Raw genomic sequence first — 25,393 nt, forward strand, 5'->3', positions numbered from 1 at the left:
ACGATAACTGTTTGCTCGGCATTGCCATTGCTGATTATAAATGCTTGCAAATCTCATCGCGGTGAAAAAATGTTGCTAAGAAAGCACGTGGCTCTATCGGGTGAATGGACGTTACGTGTCGAACATATCCCCCCCAAACCAAATTTTACAATAATCTTAAGTGCTAATCTCTTCCTCGGTATTCCCAAAGAATGCTAGTTGCAGATTAGAAACCGAAATTCCTCTGGAATGCGAAAAATTTGCAATGCTTGTAATATGTATCGGAACAAAACGCATTGCTATACTATGCACTAAAGATTTTAAGATACGTAAAAGCTTCATCCCGGGGATAAATATGTGGGGCAAGAACGCCGTATCGATTCCATCTAATTGCGCGTGTGCATTTCCGAATTAAATAGCTCTGACCCGATTCCCGTTTAATGTATACTTTTCGCATTGATAAAGGAGTCAAGGGATTTGCCAAATAAGCATTTTTTTGGAATATGTAAAATTAAAAAAAAATATATTTTTTTTATGTAGTATTAATAATTATAAATTATGGTAAATGGGATGCAGAGCTGTTTGAAGATACAAATTAAAATGGAATATTGTACGTGGTAATGTATCGAATAAGCGTGGTATGGGTATTACGTTAAACGAGTAGCAAGAGTAGAATATTAAATATAGCTCTCTCACTGATAAAGGGATTGAGATACCTTGCAAAAATGAGTAATTACTCAGGACACGTAAAACTGAAAAAATATGCATTTTCATAATTTCCTCGTAACAATAATAACAAAGCTATAATGAGATTAAAATTAAAATGGAATATTGTAGAAGTGCTTAACTGTAACGTGAAACTCGTAGCAAGAGGAATATCAAGTAAACTTTTTTCATTGATAAAAGAGTCGAGAGACTTTGTCAAATTAGCAAAGTGCTCAAGATACGTAAAGCTGAGAAAATATTGCATTTTTAAATGTTTTTAGAAAAATCAATAAAGAAGTTGTGCCGAGATAAAAAACAAAAAAAAGGAATTAGAGTTACGATATACATACGTATATACACAGCGTAGATGGTATTTGGTAGCGGGTAGCAAGTGGAATAGCAGGTGGAGCATGATGGCACGCGCGCGCGCGCTTCCACGTCGTTAACTAATCGGTGCAAATCAAGGCGTATCTGAATCGTGTCATCTCGACTGACCCAAACATGTTTCTCACAAGCGGCCGGCTTCGTCATCTCGCAGTTAGATACGAGAGGTCGAGTGCGTTTCGAGATCGAGGACGATGCACGGAAAAGCCGACGACGTATCCTGCTTAAGAAGGTCGATGGGTAAGCGGAATCATCGCTGGGGGGAAAAAGAAACACAGGTCAACCGTGATAAAGAAAATGGCATCCTCGTCGTCGTTTCGACCGATGCGATGCGTTTTCTTCTCTCCCATTCCTTTTATATTTCCTACCTCTTATTCTTTCCTCAGTCTCTCGCTTGTACATACTCTCTTTCCCCGTTCGTCGTAGCGCACAGCTGCTGAAAAGTGAGCGCGCGACGACAATGAGAAAGCTAGGAAATCTCCTGGAATGCTTCGAACAATGTATACGTGCCATATGTGAAATGTTCCAGGAACGTGACAAGTGTATACGAATATGAAATTATGCAGGAACAAGGACGATTAATATATTGCGATAACTATTATTTCAATTAAATCTCTCGAATAGTACAGAACACCCTGAAGTGAACTGTACTTGAATTTTTATAGCATCATTCCAATTATCATGGTCTTCCAATAGACGAAGCATGTTGACGGATCGTCTATAGATTCGAGTCCCGCGGTGCCTTAATTTTCCACTGGAGTCCGTGAGATCGAGCAAGCAGAACGTCGTATTAGCGGGGAAAAAATAGAAAGTATCCATAGAAAATCTGTTTTCTGAACTGGGAACGGGTTTCACGGGTCGTTTATTACGAGGCTGTTAAAAAAGGGGTCGATAAAAATTGGAGGGAAGAAAGGTTATTAGCGTTGAAGCGTTTTGGAGGAAATTGTCGAGTGAACGCGTAGGTATATATATATACATATATATAAAAGGGATATAAACTTTTTCGCAAGAGGGTCATTGAAAAGCGTAGTAGTATATATATATATATATATATAGGTGGGTGGGGGGATAAGGAAGGAGGTTGTGAAGGAGTTGGTAAGGGGAAGGAGGAAAAGTGGGCAAATATATAGGGAAGTGTGTTCTCGCGGTGCGTTTGTGTTTGTGCGTGAGGTGGACCGGTTGTTAGGGGGGGGGGGGGCAGTAGGAGAGGGAGGGGGGAGGGGTCGGGTACCAGAATCCTGGGACCGAAGCAATGAGTCGGGCGGCGAAACCTGCAGGGCCAGGGCCAACAGCACCAACCAACGCAGTCATCGACCGAGTGCAATCGAGGCCGGGCGGTGGCGGCGGCGGCAGCGGCTGCGGCAGCAGCGACGGCCGATGGAAAAGTGATGACGGATCTTGGTAAAGAAGGTCGTTGGGTGAACGCCATGGGCGTTTGAGTCTCGTCGCCGGCGTGCCCGGGGAAAGAGAAGAGAATAAGGAACGCGCGCGAAGATGATGAAAAAACGGCGGGATGGGGGGGGGGGGGGGGGGGAGAGGCTCAATCGACGAGTGGCGAAATCTCGCATCCGCCTACCCGGCCTACCGGCTGCGGAGTGCGGACTCATACAAACGAGTATCTTCCTATATCTATATGTCCAGAGATGCGGATTTCAATCGATGATTGGCAAGGTGGCATTCTGAGTGGCGAGCGTTTTGCTCCGGTAGAAATCTTCCCTTGCCATTTAGAGCAGCCTGCTCGTTCGGTTAAATTTATGGCTGCTATATCTATGACAGCTAGAAAAGGGTCTTCCGACCTAACGGAAACTCGTGAAATCCACCTTTGTCCCTAAACGCCTCGCGCGTTTTTAAGCTCTCTCTCTCTCTCTCTCTCTCTCTCTCTCTCTCTATAAAATTGCTATATATAAGTATTCATTATGATTAAACTTGTATAATTTTCTATCTTCTAATATCACGAGATAGATTATTGTTTTACTAGTGCATATTAAATTTTATATATGTACAAATGGAGACTGTATTCCTTGTTTAATAATAATAATAATAGTACTCTCTCTCTCTCTCTCTCGAGCCATATTTGAACATAGTACATACAACATTCTACCGTCCCAATCGCTCAGCCGGTTTAATAGAAATTAGCAGCAATTGAGCTACATAGCTCTACTCGTTGAAGAATTAAATGGAAAAAGCAAGATAGAGTGTAAATCTGTTGTTTACTTTCGAAATTTCACAAATGGCTCGCAGCACGTGCATTATCAATAGCCGTGGAAATTTTTGAAAATATCGCGTGTGCAAGATGATTGGGCATCGTTAAGTGCTGGCAAGAAAGGTATATATATAGTAAGAGAGTAATGGGGAGGATGGAAAAGGAAGATTCGATAGGTTTCGTATCGTTGGATAAGGTAGACGAATCTGATCGATGTAGCTGTCGATCGGAATGCATCGCTAGTTTGCCGCAACAACCGTAGAAGCATTTCCTACCTACGGTTATTACAATAATTCTTGCATTATGGTGTATATACGTTGGCTAGCAGCAACAGCAACATATACATGGGGTTGCTGTACGATATATCTGCAAAAATCAAAGGATAGTGGTTTTCGTCGACCTGCGATCTCTGATGCAACAGCTCACTCGTACCATCGCACGCTACACAATTTCTCGCATAAAAATCTTCATCGCTCGTGTAAATCTTATCCGAAGGCAAGTTTTAAGCGTCGGGAGATCGTTTTAATCTTTTGCGATTCGAGATTTTTGGAAACTGTAGCGACGAAATAAAAAAGTGTGATAAAAATAAAGATATTTTTTTGTATATCGTTGTAACCGAGGTATTTGTACATAATATATATATATACATAAGTAGGGAGAAAAAAAGAGGAAGAAGAAATAACACGAGTTCGTGATCGCGTTCACTTGACCGCAGTGGATCTCGATCGATGTGGTACTGTAGCCTGATATCGATCTGAATCGCGATCGGCTTTGCTACGGGGGGTAAAAGTGACCCACTTTAGCCTCTGTAAACGCGTGCCGACGTCACGGAGCATTATTTATCTGTACAGGGTGTCGCGTACATCTGCCAACGGTTATAATATACACGAGTAACCGTGAACAGTATATATATATATGGTTTATTGCGTTGATTCCCTGACCTATTCGTTTCCGTATATTAAACCTTTTTTAACTCCCCAATTATACTAATGTCCCCCTTTTTCGTTTCTCACCGACATCAATCATCAGTCGTTTATATACAGGGTGACCCATTTTAACGTATAATCTAGATTTTCTTATGCACATGAGAAAAGTAAGGTGGATGAAAAACAAGGTAATTTAAGTTGTATGATTTCGAGAGAGACGTAAAATGATGATAATGGTTTGACCTTGAAATGTCTTTGAGGATCGCACGAAAATTATCTTCAGTTTTTTAGGCGACAATGCTTATTTTTCATTGGATATTATTGCGGCTTATCTTGAGATGTTCGTAAACTCAATGTATGTATTAATTTATCATTTCATTTGGAAGCTCAACAGTTCTTTCTAATTGAGTTCCAGTAGGTGAACGACTATATGCGCGTGTGTGTGAGTAGAGGCCGCGTATTCTACTTCACCCAAAATTAACGCGCATGTATAATTGTATACTTTTTCATCCATCTTCCCTTCCCTGTAAGATAATCGAGAATAAATATTAAAATGAGTCACCCTGTACATTTCACCAGATTTGTCACGTGGTTAAAATGAAATACTTCAAGTTAAATTGTAATTATTTGGAGAAAATTAGACCGAGGCAACTGGACCAAGTCGTGGATACAGGAAATAAAAGAGATTTAATTGGACAAATAATGAAATATTATGAAATTTTAATGGTTCGATAAATCATAATCATTGCAATACCTTCCCTCGATGTTTGAAGTCAAGCGAATGGTATATTAAATGAACCTCGTAGAGCAAGTGCATTAAAATGGCGATGTAAATAATTACAGTTATTAATTCGACTAATCTCGATACGCGTGATCTAACGGAGAGTCGCGTTAAATTAATAATGTCGAATATGGTACTCGCTATATGTAATACCTATCGTTTACTCATTCGCTACGTATTATATTGAATCTTATTTACGTCGACGAGTACACTTTTCCTCGATTCTAGCGATCAATCATAGCTCTCCGCTGATTAGCGATTTACGAAAGCGAGCGTCGGAGAGGTATATACACGCGTTATGATAAACCGTGAGAAAAAATATTGGTGAAATGGATATGAGAAATTAGCAGGTCTTGTTTCAACAATGTGGCTATGAATATAAAATGAGAAAGCGTGCAGAATCTAAGGTAATAGCCATTAGACTGCTCCAACAATGTTACATGCATCTGCTATATACGTGTATTGGTATATGGTAATTGCAGGAAACTTGATGCTGCAGTTTATCACAAAGATACGAATCAGCGAGGAGTGGACCGTCCCAAAAACCAATCGGTAATCGTAAATCGAAATCTTAAACTCTGGCGTGGCGACGCGTCTCGTTGTGTTTGGGTTCTAATGAAAATGCAAACTTTTTGTATATATATATAAGAACACACGTACGAAGAAAGTAGAATACATCGTCAGTGGTGGACCCTGATCGATGTCATTGATAACAACCTGACAATCCTTCTATGAATAACGCATCAAACGTCAAGTTTATAATCATGTGTATCGCTTATTGCATTATTTGTATTGTATATATATATAAGTGCATCCCTTTTGTAAATAACAAATAAATTGAAATGGAGACCATCTCTCGTGCATCTACCACAGGGTGATATGGATCGAGCGAGAGTGGATCGTTTAAAAATCCATTCGATCTCTCGGATCAGAGATTGATTCTTACATATATTTTCTGTCAGGAACACATGTTGCAGATACCATCGTTTTAATCCACTCGATATTAAATTTTCTGAAATAACAATTCAATCACTATCAATTTTCTTATAAGAATGATCAATCTCCTCGTAGCTTTTGTTCCAGCATTGAATGATTAATTAGTAGTTGGGTATGGAGTTAATTATTAGTCGAACGAGACAGAATTTTCTCGACAGCCTCTCCATTGTCTGGCGTACTATAACCGAGAACGTTTTGCCTCCCAAGAGAAAATATAATTTCACAGTGCAGGTATCTTCCTAGACGACGACACTCACCATCAAGCCTATACTTACTTTGCATTTTACGTCAGTAGCTCGGAGCAGTGTATAGTAGCTGTAGTGGTACGTGGCCGATTCCCAGAATTGTGATACGAATCTTAATTAGAGATTTTATTGTTGATGCATTGAAAAGTTATAATGGACCGACTGGGCATAACGATACATGCGCGATTCTTCGTAGAAAAAACAGAGCCAAAGTAGACGAGATTCTTAGTCGAACAGCAGTGTACGATTTAACGGCCATGTAAAAGCAACGAATTGCGTATAGAGTGCGATAAAAGTAATGATCGCATAACGGGAGCCGAAACTCAATCTTAAAGAATTTCACGTCCTTTCGCAAACTCTCGTAAAACACAAACTTTCCGACTGTCGAATGTTGTCGCTTAATAAAGCGATTCACTCGAAACTCGAAGAATTTCTGTTATAATCGATCGGAATGCCGTTACACTCATCTTGTGTGTTAACTTTTCTCGATTTACGAAGAAGAAAGCACGATGCTTCGACAGAATACTTTTAAGGTTGCAATTATAAAATAATAAGACATTATTTGTACGAAACAAAACTCTTCTACTCGATGTATACCGAGCTGCTTGTGTCAATCTCTTTTCAATCAGATTTCTTTCCTCGTGACGTAACGTTTATTCGCCATCTTTCACAATTTTTTGATACCACGTCTGTAGAAATATGTTAATTTTTTAATACAATCTAAAGTAAACACATAAATATCCCTGTATAATTTTTTACACGTTCTCACACAAGATTTTAAAAGTGAAATTTTTCAAACGGTTAAAGTTTCGACGACGAGTCAAAGACAGAGTGTTATGAAAATTTCACTGGTCGTGTAGTCACAACGATGATGGTAATCAAGTGTTTGGCGGTTATAACGGAGAATGGTCGTAGCATGGAAACCGTAAGCAGTGGACTATTGCTGCTGCGTAAAGAAAAACATTAGTGGAATTAGCTAAACGTGTGGTTATGGATAGCAAACTAACTATATAATAGCCAAGCTTAATTATTTTATTACTGGAACAAAATTATCTAGCATTTTCAATCTTTGTGCAATTGGCTGGGCAAAATGAAGGATTCGAGCAATTAAAAATCTTTTCGCTGCCTTCCAAGAATTTCTATATATATATATATATATATATATATATGCAGACGCAATTATTTCATCAAGCTTATTTGTTCCCCATGCTCGTTAACTTAATTTTTCATTGGCCTGCATGATGGAAATTTCATAGAAAAGTTTTTAACAAGTACACCTCGTTCCTGCAAACTATATGAATCATTTGGCTTGACTAATTGATCGGTTAAGACCCAGTTTCGGATATGGGAAAAAACGCAATTAAAGAGTAGTGATAAATCAACGTATAAATTATCAAGCAATGGTGAGGCGCCTATCCAGAAGTTATTCGAAACTCTGCGACGGAAATGAAACTTTGCAACATCGTTATAATCCAGCGTTGTTTTTCGATGGCTGCATGCTAGTTTTCTCGATATTTATAAGATAAACAGCTACAGCATGAAATTGCACTGGGATATAGGAGAGTGGCAAAGTCCAAAGTTGCAAAGTGGTGGTTGGCTCGCGTGTAAAGTGCAGTTGTTTGGTATATACTAACTATATATATACACATATATATATATATATACACGTTTATAGGCACGGTAGTAAACGTGCTAAACCCCTGAGATTTCCGTGAGAAGAAATAAGCGGCAGGTTGGTATTCGTGGACAATGAGAACCTGAAGAGTGGAAGCCTAATAACGCTGGTATCATCGCGAATAATTAACATTTCGTCTAGTCCAGGTCGAGACCTATAAGAACTATAGCAAGTTGCCAAGTGAAATGGGAGACAACGACCGTGGGAAGTCACCAGCCGGACGTGGCTTGCATTTTCACCTACTCTCTACTACTCCATCGTACTTCATACTCCCCCCCTATGTATAATTCTCCTATCAGGTACAAAATCAAGCTGACCTACCGAAATTAAATTGCACTTAAACCCTTCGATTCCACCTCTTTTGTCACAACGAAATTTGTCACACGTTTCATCTCCTCTTTGCTCCCCAGCAATATACCTTGATCCATTTAACATTCTCTATGAGTCTCTACTATATAGTCTCTCCAAACGAGCGTCTATTTGCTCTTGGCAAACTCCAAAGCGAACCGATGGATATTTTAATTCGATTGTGTCTGGCAAATAGACTCGTCGCGTGTTCCATATTTAATAAAGCTTCTCTCTGCTTGTATATATATATATATACCTAATTTCTCTCTCTCTCTCTCTCTGCATTTTTTGAAATTTTATGGGGTTATAAGAGTGTGGTGCGCGAATCGATCCAAGGAGGAAAGTAAATTGTGATAAATGCTCGGGAATTCTCTCGATGCGAAGCATTTGCTCGGCAGTCGTATCAGATGCAGTGTGAAATCGGTAAGATGAATTTATTACTATTGTAGACGCTATGCATATAGGCAGATGCACGAGCTCTGACCCTTTTTCCATCTTCCGCTCGGTATTGGCTCCAGACTCTGCGCACTACATATAGGAATATATATATAGATATAAAGGATAAAGCGAGAAAATATATGTGTGTTTCCTGGCCCGTGCCACGGTGTATGAATACCGTGCGTGTCTGTCTCATAAAACAAGGTTGCCCGAAGCCGACTGCTACTTTGGCACACATGCACGCTTAATTCTCCCTCGAACACCACCCTTTTTTCAAACCTGCCTTCCAGTTACCACATGCAATGCATCACCAATAAGATCATCTGCATACTTTCATGCCTCACTTCGATTTCCATTTAATGGCCCTTGAAACGTGATTCCTTCTCTCACTAACTATGCACCAATTATTTTTTATTAAAGGATGCGCTCCGATATCCCTTTTTATATATAATGCTCCTCTACCTTTATTTTTTTTAACAATTGTGCTGTTTTTTCCTCGATGAAGTTTTTTTGTACACTGCTCTCATAGCTCGCACGTTTGGAATCAATCGTGAAGAGAATTTTTGAAAGAACAATGACCTTTTTTTTAGGTACAATGTATTTTGTAGTTAGGAATATTCTGGGGGCCAAAACTGATGCGAATCAAATCTCTTTGGTTCTGGTTAATGATTACGAATGAGTATTGATTGTTAATAAGAATGTGTAGTGCAAATTTAGATAGTTATATTTAGATAATTAAAGGTGACCTTATTAGTGTGGTGCACAAATGACCTTTTATAATTAACCCAGTGGTGTCTAATTGTATTCCTCTCGAAACTACATAACTTTTAATTATTCGATACTTGATTCTCCAACTTAGTCTTCTTGCACCAGATCTTCAGCATTGTATGTGTTAAATTGGGTTATGCCGTACATATATCCCACTAGATTCTTTACATCTGTGAAAAAGCATTTTTTAATTATTTCGAGAAAATTAAATTCACCCAGCTATATAGACAAAGGCTTTTTTTTTAACAATTGTGCCATCCTTTATCCAACAAGACTGTCTTCGCAAGCTGCGTTTCTTAGTTAACTGCGAATCAATCGTGAAGGGAATTTTAGCAAGAACAATGAGCGTTCGTTTAGTCTTGTATATATTGCAGCTGATACAAGTTGCAATCAAGTTGATTTGACTGTAGACGATAATTGCGAATGGTAGTCCAACGATCCGTGTAATTCACAGGGAATGCGGAAAGAAATATTCGTAATAGTGGTACAGTAGCTTCGCGATTCGATTGGGCAATATCATTTTAGGTGTTCCAGTACATATCAGAAGAGATCAGAGCTGTTCGTTTCATACTTGAATGCTTCTATAAATTTTACTCTGACGTCGACGCCTTTCTAAATACGGCATGCGTTTTCAATGGGCTTATCAGAAATCACTCGTGCAATATTTCAATGCCAAAAGCTCCGCGGTCGATACACACCGTCTGTATTTGGAATTATATTGAAGTGCAATCTGTAAAATACGGTAAAATTCCAAATTAGTGTGCAAAGTGCAGATTGCAGTGGGAGCGAAGAATGCAAAAATTCATTCTAAAGGAATACCGTAAGAAAATATATTCTCTCTACAAATCATGCAGATTCTCTTCGGTCGGCACTCGACCGCTCTAAAGTATGGATTTAACCTTTAATTTCTTAATATTCGTCATTTTTCAATTCAGATCAATAATTTGTCGGTCCAATAAAGCTCTGCTTTCTTTTACTTTTTACCGAATCTGTTTTTTCTTCTTTTCTACTGAGTGTCGTTATTATTTAAAAAGCAGCAAATGGACCTTCAATTTGCCAATTCCATTAGCCCGAGCCTCGCAAAAAACACGGATTGGCTCATTATTTAAAGAGACTCGAAACGAGAAAGCGCGCAGAAACTAATTAGAGCCGAAAGAAACGAGCATTATTTTCTTCTATTTCGACTGCTCCATTGCGATCTGTTGACTTAATAGGTCGAGTCGAACAAATTCCTCATTGTCTGTTCAATTTGCGATACAGACAAATGTTTTATAGCCGAAATCTTGACTGAGACGGTCCAATTTGTATAGCAAGTGTTTGAAATAGTAAAAATCAGATCGTACAACCACGATAATTGTAGTATAATCGAATCGTGCGATAAACGATGACTCGTAAGAAATGAAGAATACTGCACGACATTGAAGCAAAGAGAAAGTAAATCCGGACGAAAAGAACTATAAAATTCCAATTATTGCTCGTGTAAAATTTGCCTTTATATTTTATATTCAATATAGACAAATTTAAAACACAGTAAAAAAATATGATACTAAACCACGACAATTGCAGTTTAATCGAATCTTGCAAACAAAGATCGCTCGCTGTAAATGAAATGTATTGCTCGAAATTGAAAGATAGAATAAGAAAAAAAAATTCCGATAATTTCTCGCATAAAATGTTTCATTTAGTGTTAAATATGTAAAATTTGAGTGGAAAGGAAAATTAGTGAGTAAGGAAAAGAAAGGAATGAACGGATGAATGGAGAAGGAGGAGAAGGAGGGGGAGGGGTTTCGCTGATCACTCGGACTAATCAGTGAAAGTGATCGAGTTCCGTTGGTTTCGGGGGCGCAGCTCCGGTAGAGCAGTCAACCTACTTGGAGGTACATAATATACTGCTGGTTGGAAATGCGAGGTCCTCGGTGCACAGTGCGCATGTGCGCAAATGTACAGGGTGGTCGGGCGTTTAATCATAATGATCTGTGCTAATTGCCAGCGGTCGTCCGACAGGAAAATTATTGTTTGCACTTTAATGCCTAGAATAGCGCTAACAGCGCGCTTTCGTCTGTTTATTCTTCATTGCGGCTCCCTAAGTAGGTTACGCGCTTCTTTTGTCTCTCCTACTAGTCGCCTACTTCCACTCTTTTCTTGATAATTTCTCGATTTACGCGCCAGCTCTCCGTGTAGCACTTCCGCGCTGGCTGGTCCAGGCCGACCGCCAACCGCCAAAGAACAAATCTCTCATCCCAACGATTCGCAAATTATTGCCACAATTTCTGCACGTTAATTCCACACGAAAGCCACTTCCCACTTACGATCATTGCTAACCCCAGAGCCTCGTAACGACCAAACTCTCTCATTTGCACCTTATTTCTTTCTTTACTCTCCATTCTCCTCCATTTACTCTTCTGGAAAATGCACCTGGTGCTCGCAAAAAATTCTCAAGGTTCTTTTCCTAGGGTAAACTACTTTTTTTCACTTACAAATGTAACGTATGTGTTTGAAAATGTTTTAATTTTCTGCATTCTGTCCAAAGCACTCTCGCAGTTGGGAATGATATCAGGTTGTCGTATATTAATATATGGGTGACGGAGGTTGAACCAAATGTTAAATCTGTCGAGAAAGAGGAGAAATTAAAGGGAAAATTCTAAATTTCTAGAAACACTCCTGGACCTTGTCTCTGCTCGCGTCACGTATGGAATGGTCATCTGTGAAATACGAGTTTGTTGAGACACATATGTGTATCACGGTAAAGAGAATAATATATAGCTACTGTTAATTATATGGGCCAAAATGCCGGATATACCAGAGAGGGAAAATTTGAAAATAATTTTACAAAAATAAGTATTTTATTATATATATTCCTTTATACGGGTGCAATGTCCTTGTAAACAATTGTTGCTATTCGAGGCAAACCCATCTTTCGATGATTTCCTCCTTTTGGAATCAATTGCTTCGTTTACCATCCTCTCTACGTAACAATCAGTCACGCAGTATCACGGTAATTAGACGCTTACCAATGCGTGAAGTCTAAATGTAAACTCTGATTAAGGATTCTCGGGTTATACCGTAGCACTGCTCTTGCAACCTTCCATTCGCTGGTGTCTAATTAGAGAGCAGCGAGCGCTGTTTATTAATGCGAAGGATTTTCGCCAGGAAACGATAAACAATGATTTTTTTATGTTACAAATTTCCGGCAGTCAAAAAACGTTCGTACGAGACTATGCAGCACGATTTGTCGAAGGAAATCCTGACTCTGATACTTGGGATAAAATCTTATTTTTTCTTACAAAAAACACAAGGACTACACGTTATTGAAAAATGGAGGAATCGCGACAGTTCAGGGTGCGAAATTCTCCGCAAAGTCTGTATAAATTATTGCAGAGAGAAAAATAGTGGGAGTTGAAAATATTACGCGGAGAGTATACATGTGTATATATGTACGTAGTATAAGAAGTAAGGTGGACCCATAGAAGGCGTTAATAAGAAAGCGTAGCGGTGCTTGAGAAAACAGAACTCACCGATTTGAGACTGATCGTTCCTTGCAGCGATTGCCTGGTCTGCCAGTCACGCGTTCAGCCCTTCGTCATGGCCGATGAATCATCTCCGAGGATGCGTAAGTCTGCAGGACTCTCCTCCAAGAGGTTCCGAAGAAATGTTCGCTTCTCTCAAAGGCATGTGGCTCCCTGCTCGCGTGCGAAAGCTCACTTGCACATGGACAAATAGAAACTGCGGAAACTCTATTTTAAGAGGATGTAAAATTTCTTTTCCTCGAAGTCGAGAAAATCAGTCCGATGAAACGTCACGCTGCGACCTACGTAACGAGGAGATCCTGGGATCTACCCGGAGCAGTCGATGAGCGCTGCCTCGATAATAATCCTGGCTCGAGTGTCCACGAGACGCAGCAGCACGGCTGACAGCAATCACGACATCGAGGAACGATGACAGTTAGCACCGATTCGACCAACGCGATGCCAATCATCGAAAACGCTTCCCGACACTTTTCAACGACTCTCTTTCTCTCTCTCTCTCTCTCTCTTAAGCTTTCCTTTCCTCTCCGCCCCGCACTCCCTCTCAAACCACCATCCAGACGATTTTTCAAACCTTCATCGATCGAAATTGCATCAGAATCTCAGTCGCTAGGAAATAATAATAACGAAGAGTTGCACGAAAATCAGTCACAGAAAATTCACATAGAGACATACTATAGGTTTCTATACGATTTGCGGAATATCAAGTGTGGGGGAGGGGGAGGGGGGTTCGGTCGATTAGTCCAAGTAGACGAGGCGAAGATAGCCGATGTTTCCCGATAAAGCGTGATTAGCCATGCGAGTGGTCGCGTTGTTTCTTATCTCGGAGATTCGGAGGGTCGCTTGGAGAGTTTAATTGGTCGATGAGTGGCAGGTAGGAAGGTGTTGGTGGATCGGGAGGATATATGGTATAGGCCGGAGGCGTGATCGCGATCGTGACGGCGCTGCGCGTTGCTTTGATCGAGATCTGTAGGAACACTGCTGCAGGGTGATGAAGCTCTCGCGATTGCATGGAGAAAGACGCGATGATGATGGTGGTGGTGGTGGTGGTGGTGGTGGTTGTGCCGTAGAGGCGTCGACGGCCGGCCACGTTCACCGTCGGTTCGGGACACCTCGGGCAACACGTGCACGCTCCACGACTACCGGTCGCGCTTTGAGCCTAAGAGGATCGCCTCATTGCGTCCAGCATCAACGAGAAAACCTTCCTTCGGGTAGTAGGGAGCCGCGTGCCTTTGGAAACCACGTGCTGTCTCCCGCCCCAGCATTTCTTCACCTCCCCTCCAACCCTCCCCCCCCCCCCCCCCCCTCTACCTCTTTCTCAATTTTTTCCTTCGTCTTAACAATTTTTATATTCCAAATTCTTGTACATAACTGGGAATTTCCGCACGACTATATTGTGCAATGATAAATTATTCATCCGAGTATGCGTGCAATCTCCTTCACCCTAACGTCACTATTTTAGTTTAATTTTGTAATTATGTTGTTTTTACTCGTTCGAATACAACGCAGACACCACACACTGTCAGACCAGAAAAGATATTATGGGCCACTTTGTAACCCACGACTGTCGTTGTAAATTTACATTAAACTGCGAAAGAATAGCTTAATATAGTTGTTACTGAGGAATTGTAAACTTAGAAATGTATATTTGAGGCAAATGTCGTGGGTTGCAAAGTTATCTACGAGTGTCGTAATTTTTTAAAGAAAATAGCGTGATATTTAATAATTGTGCGCTGTTTACAGATTTCTAAATGGATTATTGCGAAGAAAAGCAATTATTTTTTTGTATAAGATATCAAATAATGTCGATTTTTTGCCAGAGTGCACTTAAAAAAGTGTTGTATATTGAAGGATGAAGATGGTAGTGTTTTTGAGAAATAAGAATTATGTTTTTCAGATGTTAAATATAATTAATATGATTTACATAAGAAAATTGTCAGTGCGAGCTTAATATAAGAAGGAGGAGGTTCGATTTTGATGAGAATAGGTAGCCAACTTGTGAATAAGAAATTCTTCTCGTATCTTCATCCTATATAGTATACAGAACGAGTGAGAAAAATAAAAAGAGGGGAGGGGGGGGGGGGAAGATTGGGTGAAATTGTCATACAAGAGAGATATCGAGTATATTTACGCATGTAGCTTGTACATATATGTTCGTAACTCCCAACCAGTACGGTTCCACTCGCCTTTGAACGAAGTGGGTCGACCTCTTGGAGAACAGACCGAGGCCGACGGCCTCCTCTTTACTTAACTGCTTTGATCACTGTCTAGCTTGCCGTCTCCTCCCTTCGTGACAAATTTCTTGACAATCTCAGAACACCGAGCAATCAATCACAATTAACTTTTCCCTCATCGATATACACCTTTCATGCTAAATTTCTCAAAAACCCAGTAATGTAAAAGCAAACTGCTTTATTAACCTGGATTTTACGATTCGATAAAAGCATCGTGTATTTATTGTATATTGGTCAACGTTCAATTAAATGTTGTAAAAATATAAAGTATTCATCAAGTCATTGATCTGTTGTATATTTGCGATAGCCATTCAATTCTAATTAATGTAAATTTAATACTTTTATAGCTATGTACTATATACATATATAGCCCATGAAAGTCAGAGCAATACAGACAAAAGATGAAGATGAGTACGTGGCAGGATCAAGACATATTATGTGCTTTTAAGTAGAAAAATTGTCTTTTTTAACTAAGCGATTAAACCGAATCTTTGATTAATTTAAGATTCGACTATACTAGAAATAAATGGAGTTTAGATTTTGGTTTGGATCAAACTGCATCCTTAATACGATTATTTTTGGTACAAACAACTCGAATGGAATTCTGACAGTAAATATTAGAATATGTGGTATGAAATATACAGCTCAACAAATCTCTTACGTTGCACTGTGGAAGCTCATGCTCGTTATACTGGCGAAGTAGAGCGAAAACTTCAAAAACTGGTGAGAGTGGCGTCTCGAGTGCAAGCAACGATAGCTCCATAGCTTTGGAATTATGCGATCAGGCTACACGTTTAAAAATTCAAAATTTTTATTTTTATTCATCCTTTAATACAATTTTTAACCTTTATAGTAAACTTGATAAATATTGTACTAGAATCAGAAAGAAAATGTTTTATCATTAAATAAGAATATTTTAATAAATTTTACAAATATTTTCCAGGATCATTATCAAGGATTTATGTATGAAAGATCAAAAGAGGAGATTGGAAAAAGGAAAAAATGGTGAAATATTGGTATTTTTAATATTCCTGTACTGACATAAACATTCACAGCGCATATGTGTGTATTGAATATTTGTATAGGCTTCGTGTGATATTTGTGTTGCTAAACAGCAATCAGAACGAGAAATGTATAAAGTACGACCGTTCGCTAGTTCACTGTTCCGTGCAAATAAACACGTGGAAAAGGTTACGGCTCATTTCTGTCTGCGGTAAAAGACTTTTATCATACGTTGCCAAATACGTTAAGAAAATATTCGTTACAGCGTTAGCTGTAGGGTGTTGAACACTGAAAGGTGACAATTGAGAGGTGTATAAATCAATTCAGTGTTTGTGCTCCTAATCATTATTATTTTTGTGCACATTTTAATATTAAACAACTTTCCTTTAATAATAGTCTGAATTGCAATTAAATATATTTCATATTAGGAGGGAAAATTGATAAAAGAAAAGTGCATTAAATCTTTTTATTTCTTATTAAATTTATTCACCATTGAAAATTATATTAAAGCAATATAAAAAAAAATGTTTAATTTCCACTGGATTAAATGAAAATTATCGTCAATCTATTTAATATAAGCTTAGCCTATAACGGAAAGAGGTCTTCCTCTCATCAAGTATCGTCACTCGAGCTTTCTTCAAAGTTTGCATTTCACTAAGTGATATTAAAATTATTTTATTAAATCCTTGTAAAGTCTCGAGGCTATCGTGTAACGATCACAAAGCTCTATTTTAAAAAATAACGGGAAACTTTCACCTAACCTTTGTAAGCCCCATCTACCACGACACATTATCTCATCTATTTTACTTTCTACAATGTAACATTTTTTTTTTTTAGTGAAAATTTTCCTGTTACGTTTATAAAAAACTTGCATGTAGATAAGTAGATCTTTGATAAAGCTCACTCCAGGGTACGTGGTTCACCCCTGCAACACCTGTTTAAATGCTGAAGAATATTTATTAATTCGTAAGGAGAAGAATAAAAAATTTGCATTAAAAATTCCATAAGCGTTAAATTATTATTCTTCCGCTAGAAAAAAATCCTTGGGGAATTGCCTTCTATCAACAAGCATCTCATATAATATAATTATTATTATGATAATATTTAGCATATCAGTAGCGACAGTGGTAATATGATCTCAGTAGTCGTAGCATATCTGACAGTTATCTAATGACTTACTCGGTGTGCTCTAAAGGGGGTCAGTGGGGGAAACTAAAGAGCACAGACTGGCAAATAAGAACGGCTGTCTATCAGGGAAAAAACATGGTCCGCTGCCTCAAGCTGGAGAATTTTGCCATCGATAAATCATTTTTCCAACGAGCGTATTGATGTCGGACAGCGCACGTCGCAAGAAACAACGAATGATAAATAGGAGGACTCGTAGCCGACAGTCGCGTTAAGAAATAATGCCTGGCCTCTTCATCCACACACATCCAGATATTACTTACCTACCAGTAAGGAGTAAGACCTCAGCTTCCTTTTATCTTCATCTTTGCAAGACCTAAGCTATCGCCGAGCGACTATTATTCTCCTAAAATTTCCTCGGCGAATCATTAATCATCCACGCGTTATGCTCAAAATACCAAATAAATACATAAATCTATATCTCGCTATATTTGCAAGCACACCAATCTGATCGTTCGATCGAGAGGACAAATTTCAAGCGTCCCATTTGAAAAACGGTATCGCGTTATATTTTCGCCAAGCACAAAGAATTTTTTCAGGCTGAAATAAGAATTCGTGTCAGGCCTACTTCCTTTAAACGCTTTCTTAATACATTTTTGGTTATCTGCAAATATTCGCGTTAATTAGCGTGGTCCTTTGTATTAAATACACCTGCTAATTGCTGATGCGTGAGACGAGATACATACTGTTATATACCAGATGAAGATAAGTATTATAAGCAATTCGCAGGGTGCTTCTTTCGTAACTATATTATAAATCGTTGCGATTCAGACTGGAAATGCATTTATACGTCCGATATAGTCGAGATTATTTTGTTCGGCTTATTATACAGGTTAAATAGGTTATTTTATCGGATTGTGTTATTTCGGTTAGGGCAATCCTCTCGTAAATTCTGTTCGCGCATTGTGACAGATCGCGACACGTGACGGATTGGTGAAAATCCTCGCGAACGTTTCATCTATGGAAGATGAACAGTTGTTAATTAATTTTATTTATTATGTGGAAAGTAGTATGCGATTATTATCAGAAAGGGCTTTGATATTAAAAGTATTTTGTATATGTATATTTATAATCAATGGGCAAATGGAGGACTTGTATTAGTTTTGATACGACTCGCAAGTAAGGGTAAGTTAGTATATATATATCTGACACTATAAAAGTAACATATAGATGGTATATATACGTAATATCGAAGCGGATATAAGCACGGCCAGGCAAATTGATGGGCCAAGGGAGAGCACTAAAAGTATATCTTGGATATGTTAGAAGCTGCTACCTCCCCCCCCCCCCCCATCCCTCCACACCCTCTTCACGTTTCTTCTTTCCTCCCTCATTTTCCCAGCGGCACTATATATACGAATGTACGAAATTGCCGGTTAGCCCCGAACGTAGCTCGTTAATTGTGACTGGTTATAAAGGCAGGACCAAAAAAAGGGAGAAGATAAAAATCATAGGAGCGCGTAATGCCACAGGAGCACGTGTTCGATGATTCTCATTGAAGGATCTGCGATTGAAAAGGACTTTGGGGGGGGGGGAGGTAAGGGGTCAATTAACACCAGTGCTATGGATAAATCATACACGACATAATTACGTCGACGTGGCATGGTTTCCCATTTTCCGATAGACTCCCACTAATTGTTCGCCAGGTGGATAAAATCACCTCCCCCCCCCCCTTCTTCCCTACAGCTAACAACTCGCTCATTAGCCTACATTATTATTCTCTGTTCCATCCATCTATACGCAACGCCCACGGCTAATATCTAATAAGCATTGTTATTTATAATACCGTCTAATTATTCAACGCTGATTTTTATTTATTTATAATAAAAAGAAATTAAGCCTCCCTCCGAATTCCATGCAAATTATTTCGCAGTCCCGCCCATTCTTTGTCTCGTTTAGACCATCTTCTTTCTGTTTCTCGCGAAGCTAACGATAAGCCCCCCGGGATCTCGGTCCTTGGCGCGATTGCATAAATTCGAGCGAGGCGCTCGTGTCATTTTTAACAATGATAATTTATAGCTGGCGTAGAGGGTAGAGGGGTTGGAGGATTTCGATTCGCAAAACCAAGTGTCTCCCTCCCCCCCCCCCCCCTCCTCCATTGCTATACGGTGGCTCCTATGCAAATCTTTTGGCAAATTCCACCTCTTCTTTGTTTCGACTATACGGACGCCGTGCAGTATCTCCTCCGAGTTGTCGATCCGGACTCTTGTATGCGTAAAGCTAACGCGGAACCAAAAGTTACAGGCGGACCACAGTTGTACCGCTATAAAGGCGAACCATTAAAGCGACACCAATGTCACTCTCTCAAACTCTCCAACTTGCAAGATCGGAATGAGCACACGGTTAATTCTGGTCCATCTCTTCTCAGGGCCGAATCTTGCGTTATATACGTTCCTAATTGACGGTGCACCGTTTTACCCCCCTCTTTAGCATTCCTCCGTTTGCTCTGCCACAACTTTATACGAAAACTTTGTTATGGCCTTTATAAGAATTTAAATAGGGAAAATAATTAGTATTTATATAGAATTATTAATATAACTGACTCGCTTAAAAGTATAGCACTTTCAAACATATTTTCTAATTAACTTTAACATTATTTTTATTGCATGAAAATAATATCGTGTTAATATTTTATAATATTGTCTATGTTTAAATTACTACAAATTACTCTAGGTGATATATTACAATACTTTTAGTTAATTCAGCAATTTTATCGCTTTTCTTTCACACATAAACGAGTATTGAATTACGAACTTGCTCAGCTATCAGCCTTCAGTATTTTAACATTAACTTTCATTCTTCGCAAACGCTAATATCAAAGTGTGGAATCAGGATGAAAGCCCACGATTCTCTTGTTGAGAATTTTGTTTTTACATTTCTAATTCTTTTGCAACACTGCAGAGAAAATAGTTATGGAAACCAGTTTTGAACGTCGCTCCGAATTTTTCGTTTGTGATGAAAGTACGCGGACCTCGATTGTTTCTCTATCGCAAACATTTGAAGATGCACGCAGGCATAACTTGTATTATTATACGTATTTCTTCATTCTCCTGTTGTTCGGAACGCTGCGGTTTCGTCGACTGCTTATTTATTACCGCTCCTCCACGATGCTCCTTCCTTATTTAAGCGAGTTGTCGCGTTCACCTCTTCCTCGATATACAACTACAAGTGGGTCACTTGCAGCCTGGTCGAGAGAGAGAGAGAGAGAGAGACCGACAGAGGAACAACCACTCGTCCCCCGATAACCAATCGAATTTATTTATAAAAGAGAATTAGCCGGGTACACACCAACACAAGTACACGCAATACCTACCGCTGTCCGTTGCCAGCTGGTCGACCAATCACTCCGAGCTACTCTCTCTTTTCTCAATTATCAAGCATCGCAGAGTCTGACTGACTGACTGTTCATTTGTCCCCAAACGATAGGAACAAACGAATCAAAGCATTCTTCCTGTCTCGAACTTCGCACTCTCTTCAAATATCTGATAATGGTAGAAAGCTCATTTTACAGACACTGTAATTAATGATCAAATTAGCTTCGAGTTTAATCTGTGTCTAATATTACCTCGTTATAGTTGTTAATGGTACTATAAAAGGAAAGCTCGTTCGCTGAAAGAAAAAAAAACATTTTTACACATCGCTGAACAAATTTCTTTCGCTAAGCCTATGTTTCCTGATCATTTCTCGCAATAGTGATTGGAATATCGGTCAATCTTGATAAATTACTGAATAAACCGAGTCAATAAATTTATGACGGTTATTATAATTTAATGCGAGGCAGAGAATAACTTTAGCAGCGTTTATTAAAGAAAAATTGCATAGAAAATGTCGTAGAGTAGATTTTAGTGCCTATATAAACTTCGTATTTAAAGGTTCATGCTCGTCCATAATGCCAAGGCATTCCGGAAAATTGTAAAAAGGAATTCTAAGATGGGACGACCAGAGGATGATCAATAGTAGCTGGGAATAGTAAATCGACTTTGTTCACGTTTCTTCCACTACTTTTATGACTGTGAGAATCAATGTATATTTGTTACGTGAACATTTCTTCGCGTTTTGCCCCTTCTTGCCTCTCGTCTCGATTAAAAATCCTTATTCCGATGCTGTTAAATGCATCTGTGCGATCGAACCGTTCGTAGACACGTTTCACCTCCGTCTACTTTCTTTCTGCTCGCCGATTAAGACCGATGGATTTATTTCTTTTTATTCGCAGTTTTACGAGGGGATTCCGCGATGACCATGCTACACGCCTGATGTTACTCAGATTTACGCAACTTATATTTTTGTACACCGAGTTCAATTATTATAACAGGCGTGTATATATATATATATATGTATGCACGCTGGTCCCGACTGGACTCAATTAAAATCATACGGATTTATCAACGAGCGGCCAATTAAAAAGTAGGAAACGAGAAACGTCCGTTCCGTTCTGTAAAGCTGCGCCGGGAAGTCCCGTCTCTTGCCGTATCGTGCGCCTAACAAGTTTGGCGTGGTATTCTTTATTGTTAAGGAAATCGGTAAATTCTTTCGCCTGCGATAAACAATTTAATCTTGAGCCACGAATGCACTGAAATCTCTCTGCAGAAAGAATCGCCCATGGTGGAAATTCTTTATAGAAATAACAATTTTTTGCTCGATGCAAAGAAAAATTGTAAAGGATCAATGACGACGAATCGAGGAATATCTTTGAAAGTGAAGTGATTGATCTTACGACTCCACAGGGAGCTTATTTATCTCGAAATGGGCCAAACTTGTACAAATGTGTATACAATATACATGTGGTTTTCAATGTGAGAAATAATTTCAGCTTCAGTAGCCGCTGGGATAATAAATTATATATATATATATATATATATATATATATGGATAAGAATCAGAGACGATACGAAAGAGAAAATCGTAGGTTGTGCCTTTTTAATGATACATGCATAGAATGGGCAGGGATTGTTTATGAATGAGGCAAGGAAAAAATCGAGAGTGTTCTGTAAGGAGGTCGAAAAGAGGGGGAGGGAAGGAGAGCGAGTATTGTTCGTCATGCTGTTCGCGGTCGCGAATTATCTGGCTCGCGCGTGTCTTCACGCAAGCGCGTTTCTAAATTCTCAACGATTCTTGCGTACTTCCCTTAACTTAACTAAAATCACGGACGTTTCTGTCGCAAGCGCATTTTCCAGCCGGCAAATCCCAGACCTTGGGGAAATCTCAAAGAAACATATTATATTGCTTTTCAAACCTTTCAGAGACGTTGGTTTATTTCATTCACGATAAGACACGTTCGCGACAAAGGTCATTATGATTCTATTGTAGTACACGCATTGTACAGCGAAGGCTGTGCGCAACCTTTCACGCTGAAACGCTGGAAAAGCAATTATTCCTTCCGTTGAATTTGACTGAATCATAAATATTACTATTTCTGCAGTAGAATTACATTTAGCGTTTTTCTGAAAATAAGTAATGAGAGAGAGAGAGAGAGAGAGAGAGAGAGAGAGAGAGAGAGAGGAAACGTGGAGTATTTAAAGGTTTGATTGTGCGAACGTGCGCATTATGAGAGAATCCAGCAAGGGATTCTACAATTATGTTCTCCATTCGCAATTGGCTGGGTGAAATGCGATTTATGTAATTGGTGGATGTTTTTTCTTCTGTTTATCCACTCATCTCTCGAATTGGCAGTTCTGATTTACGGTAAGGACGATTGGGCAATCGCGTTTGTAGTTTAGTAAACACAGCGGGGGGATACCTGCGCGATTCGTGTTTCTCTCGAAATTGCATCCGTCCGCATTACTACTGGCTGGGACCCAGGATCAGGGGTTCGATGGTCTTTCTGATGCGAAAGCGTTGCATCCCAGGTGTCCTTCCTCGCGTGCAAAGCTGCAATTTCGGCAATTGCAGCGATAAGTGGTTCTCATTTTAAGAACCAGCAGTTAACGATATTCCTTCAAATCTCCTTCCACTTGGGCGTGAGAAACGTCAACGGTAGGCAGAATCCTGCACAGCGATATTGCCCTATTAGCTGGTAGGAATAATACCCTCCCCTCCCCTCCCCTCCCCTCTCCCTCACTCTTCCTGCTCTCTAACTTTGTAACAGCTCGTCTCGATTATATAAAACTCACAATCGACCCAGCGTTTTACAATGTTTACTCACTGAATCCATAAACTATATACGAAATGCAGGAAAAATACACAAATATTTACAGTTGGAAGCAACGATGACTCTCTGCATGGTGTTTATCACAGAAAGGCCGGGGCACTCGTATCATTTTCTTCTCTTGGAGAAGCGAAAGCCACACACAGTCCGTGTTATATTGTTTTTCTGTGTGCGTGTGAGCAGAGATAATGACGAGGACAATGCACACTGGTGAAAGTTGCACACGTTTAATGCTTGACGAATCGTTCGTTCCACGGCGAAGCTCATAAACGCCTGGAGACACGATCTATCCTTTTTTTGCTTCTAACAACAGTCACGCTTCCCATTTTTAAGCGATTCGCTGAGAAATTCAAGATTGCTTCTCGCCCTTCGTGCTGTATTGAGCCGTGTAAACTTGGAGCTGGCGAAAAAAATTCCTTGAAAAGAAACCGAGTCTATAATTTCAGATTTGCACCACTGAACGATGGCGAGAGTTTGAATTAATTTGCTTGATTGGTTCTGCCCCTAATGTTTGTTTTGATGCTTCACTAGAAAATAGTGAAAAGTAGGTCATTCGTCCAGACGACGTCTCATCTCAGTGCACAATGCGTATTCTCGTAGACCGAAAAATGTTGTTCTCAGAAATGTAAGATCTAATCTGAAAACAGTACTGCTCACGTTTCTCTGTATGCGGAGTAAAGTGGTTTTATTGTCTAGAGCAAAGTGACATCTCGCATGAGAAGCTCTCCACTGACCATTTTTAGCCACGCGTAATCTTCTCCTCGAATGTGACAACATTCCTCGATGCGTCTCTGCTGCTAAACCGTACGATCTCAAAGAGACCTTGTGATCTCCGATATAACAACAAAACTACTCGATTATATATTTACCCAAATTCCACTTTTTCCATCGTACCTGTACCAACGCAGTGTCAGAAACGTTCCTAAAACTTACCTAGAACGTTATTCCAACGTGTCAAATTGAAGGCATAGCGTTATAACTGTTTTTGTCAGAAACGTTCGAGAAAAATCGTTGCAGCAAAGATTTTCTACTATATAGTATTATTCAGCTTAGAAAAGATCGCCAAACGTGAGAAATTGTGAGATTTCTTCCTATCGACGGTTGTACTATTTCTAGACGTTTTATTATTAAACAGAGAGTGCACGCGGGTATACCTCGTATATAGCGAGCGAGTTCTGACGGTAAAAGTGGAAGGGCTGGAGTTGATGAAAATAAAAGGTTCCTCGTAGGAAGAAACTTGTTTGTAAATAAAACTGAAGGTGAGCATAAGCGTGTTGTCACGAGAGTGGTCGCGTATATATAGTTAGTGTACACACTTGTAATCGTAGGATTGCATTGCAAAGAAGAGGAGGATGAGGAACGGTCGGTCGGCTTGACATGATAATTTCTGACAAGGAGAGTCATTTTCAAGGAATTCGACTGGACTGAAGACTGAACTCGACTCGACACCTCGGCAGGTCAGTGCGCGCGCGATATTCGTGTATTATACAGTTACGAAGGTTACGTAACGTACACAGAAGATAGCGCTGCGCTAGCAGAAGGAATCAGGCGAGAAACGTAACGGTCCTATGCGCGCCGCAAATAACGCCTCCTACGAATTCTACGACATACAGTGGCAAAAATACATCCGATTTATTCGTTAGACACGTGAGAAACCATTTAGCAATTACGTAACAATTATCACTCGCGTTACTATCATGCCATTTCTTAAACTATATTAGCAACAAACCTCATGCTTCGACGATCGTTTTTCGCTTTTCACTGCAGTGTACTCGTTTTGCTTTGCAATCTCTTCGACTTATCAGATTAGTTTTTACGATAATGATCCGTGCATCAATTTGTCATTCAAATTTAA

At 39.5% G+C, this 25,393-nt stretch overlaps 1 protein-coding gene across 2 annotated transcripts in view; it reads right to left on the reverse strand.

The window, feature by feature from the left end:
- The window catches only part of LOC136773039 (serine proteinase stubble-like), a 71,379-nt gene that overhangs the window by 42,798 nt on the left and 3,188 nt on the right, over window positions 1-25,393 (reverse strand). Inside the window, exon 1 of one of the 2 annotated variants that reach the window (XM_066726375.1) lies at window positions 12,964-14,062. The exons of the other annotated variant lie outside the window; for it this stretch is intronic. The gene's annotated coding sequence lies outside the window, so the exon portion shown is untranslated. Of the gene's footprint in view, window positions 1-12,963; window positions 14,063-25,393 lie in introns of those variants that run through there. 2 annotated transcript variants of the gene reach the window in all.

The sequence above is a fragment of the Prorops nasuta genome, unplaced genomic scaffold, assembly GCF_024137725.1.
Source record: "Prorops nasuta isolate Cenicafe-Biocafe unplaced genomic scaffold, Cenicafe_Pnas_1.2 PNAS00004, whole genome shotgun sequence".
Lineage (NCBI taxonomy): Eukaryota > Metazoa > Arthropoda > Insecta > Hymenoptera > Bethylidae > Prorops > Prorops nasuta.